Consider the following 3,304-nt stretch of genomic DNA (forward strand, 5'->3'; position numbering starts at 1 on the left):
GGTGGAGACGGTCAAAAAGTTCGTAAAACACGCTTTTAAAAGGAGTCCCAATAGTAAATGGGACTCCATTTTACAAGAAGAGGTTTTCTTTGGCTATAAGGACCAACACAATTATTGGGCCACTACGATGGTCCACAAGACCTTTCCCACTTTTTTAACTCTATAACGGTGGTAGCCGGCCTAACTTAAATAACTATTTTAAAGAAAAAAAACCTTCGGGCGCCAGACAGGATTAAACATGTCAAAAATTAACTTAACCCAGGATAGCAGAAAAATAACCACCGGTTACACAACAAATTATAATAATAATCCCAGACTAAAGATCATCAGGATATTTATTCTTCCATATGTTCCAAGATCATAAAAACACAGAAAACCGAAATGGACAAAAAAAATAAATAAAACAAAATAAGAAATGACCACATGTTCCCACTAGCGGTCTCTGGTCTTTGAAATCCGTGCCCGTGCCAGAAAACGACCGCGTCACGCACCATCCACGTTCGCAGATTCGTGTCCACATTCATTCACAAAAATGTCCACATAAAAAATAAAGTAAAAGAGAGAACAAAGAAAGCACTGGATGAACATCTCATTAAAGGTGCCATATGCAAAAATTGAGGTAAAAAACACTTGACATACCATCTTAAAACCACAAACCAGTGGCAAAAGATAATTAAAAAAATAGCATGACACAAAGGCAAAATATGTAGTGCATGACAGCAATGTGCACATGTGTGTATATAAGAATAACACTAAAATGAAATAACATTTAAAAGATAATAAAAAACTACTAAATAATTATAACAACTAAATATAATCAATTTATTTTAAATTATTAAATTGTAATATTACTATAAAATATTAAATACTGAATACAAAACTAAAACAAATGAATAATACATAATCATTTAGTCTATATTACACTATGTATGATATGTATCATAATCAGATGACCTTAGTTCAAAAGCAATGATAAAAATATGCTCAAAAGAGGAGCTGAAAAACAAGGAGGCCTGGCAGCAGGAGTAGAAGAAGAAGAATTGGAGGAGGAACGTTAGTGAGAGTAGTGATAAGTGTATTTTTAGATTTAAAGCTATATTTGTCATACGTGAGGATTTGTCTTAATTTTGCTGTTTGGAGCTTTAAGGATCTGAGGAATGGATGCTGCGAGCCCTCGCTCGACTCACCAGCAAACAAACAGGATGTTGTCAAGTTGCTCCCTTTGCAACTTAGATTATAAGAATTTAAGTCAACACCTTAAAGTGAGCCACCAGGTCAAAAACGGGGAGGAACTGACACTCCTGCTTTCATACAGCTCTGGGAGATTCAAGAGTAATGAGGACCTCGTGTGTGATATTCCCTGCAAAAGGCTGGATCGTCATCTGGCGATCGTTCATAAACTCAGTACATCGGACCTACATGATGAACTGATGCGGTCAAAAAGAAAAGTGATAGTAAAAACTAAAAAAAAAAAAAAAGAATAACAGTAATGCAAATCCCCCACTTGTGACCAATTAAAAAAATAGCATGACACAAAGGCAAAATATGTAGTGCATGACAGCAATGTGCACATGTGTGTATATAAGAATAACACTAAAATGAAATAACATTTAAAAGATAATAAAAAACAACTAATTATAACAACTAAATATAATCAATTTATTTTAAATTATTAAATTGTAATATTACTATAAAATATTAAATACTGAATACAAAACTAAAACAAATGAATAATACATAATCATTTAGTCTATATTACACTATGTATGATGTATCTCATAATCAGATGACCTTAGTTCAAAAGCAATGATAAAAATATGCTCAAAAGAGGAGCTGAAAAACAAGGAGGCCTGGCAGCAGGAGTAGAAGAAGAAGAATTGGAGGAGGAATGTTAGTGAGAGTAGTGATAAGTGTATTTTTAGATTTAAAGCTATATTTGTCATACGTGAGGATTTGTCTTAATTTTGCTGTTTGGAGCTTTAAGGATCTGAGGAATGGATGCTGCAAGCCCTCCCTCGACTCACCAGCAAACAAACAGGATGTTGTCAAGTTGCTCCCTTTGCAACTTAGATTATAAGAATTTAAGTCAACACCTTAAAGTGAGCCACCAGGTCAAAAACGGGGAGGAACTGACACTCCTGCTTTCATACAGCTCTGGGAGATTCAAGAGTAATGAGGACCTCGTGTGTGATATTCCCTGCAAAAGGCTGGATCGTCATCTGGCGATCGTTCATAAACCTACATGATGAACTGATGCGGTCAAAAAGAAAAGTGATAGTAAAAACTAAAAAAAAAAAAAAAGAATAACAGTAATGCAAATCCCCCACTTGTGACCAAGCCTGAAGAGCTTGGTAAAGCGGTGGACACAAGTGGGGGGGGAGCAGTCGAATCAAGAGGAGGAAAAACTTGATGAAGACAATGTTCCCAGAGATGTGGGAAAAAAAATAAAAAATTGGAGGAAAACAAAGACCTTAAAATACAAATAGCTGTGTAACATCAGAGATTAAAGACTCTTGAAAGTCGTCTGATGGTTCAAGTGGTCCGAAAGAAATTTGAAAAAAAAAAAAGCACCAGTCTTCTGAGACCCAATTTGAGAAAGGTTTTACATCTTACGAAAACTTCGTCCGGGGACCATATTCCCCACCGAAACGTTGCCAAAATGCCAGGCAGAGAGAGGGTGGGACGGTCAAAAAGTTCGTAAAACACGCTTTTAAAAGGAGTCCCAATAGTAAATGGGACTCCATTTTACAAGAAGAGGTTTTCTTTGGCTATAAGGACCAACACAATTATTGGGCCACTACGATGGTCCACAAGACCTTTCCCACTTTTTTAACTCTATAACGGTGGTAGCCGGCCTAACTTAAATAACTATTTTAAAGAAAAAAAACCTTCGGGCGCCAGACAGGATTAAACATGTCAAAAATTAACTTAACCCAGGATAGCAGAAAAATAACCACCGGTTACACAACAAATTATAATAATAATCCCAGACTAAAGATCATCAGGATATTTATTCTTCCATATGTTCCAAGATCATAAAAACACAGAAAACCGAAATGGACAAAAAAAATAAATAAAACAAAATAAGAAATGACCACATGTTCCCACTAGCGGTCTCTGGTCTTCGAAATCCGTGCCCGTGCCAGAAAACGACCGCGTCACGCACCATCCACGTTCGCAGATTCGTGTCCACATTCATTCACAAAAATGTCCACATAAAAAATAAAGTAAAAGAGAGAACAAAGAAAGCATTGGATGAACATCTCATTAAAGGTGCCATATGCAAAAATTGAGGTAAAAATAT

The sequence above is a fragment of the Carassius gibelio genome, chromosome B25, assembly GCF_023724105.1.
Source record: "Carassius gibelio isolate Cgi1373 ecotype wild population from Czech Republic chromosome B25, carGib1.2-hapl.c, whole genome shotgun sequence".
Taxonomy (NCBI): Eukaryota; Metazoa; Chordata; class Actinopteri; order Cypriniformes; family Cyprinidae; genus Carassius; species Carassius gibelio.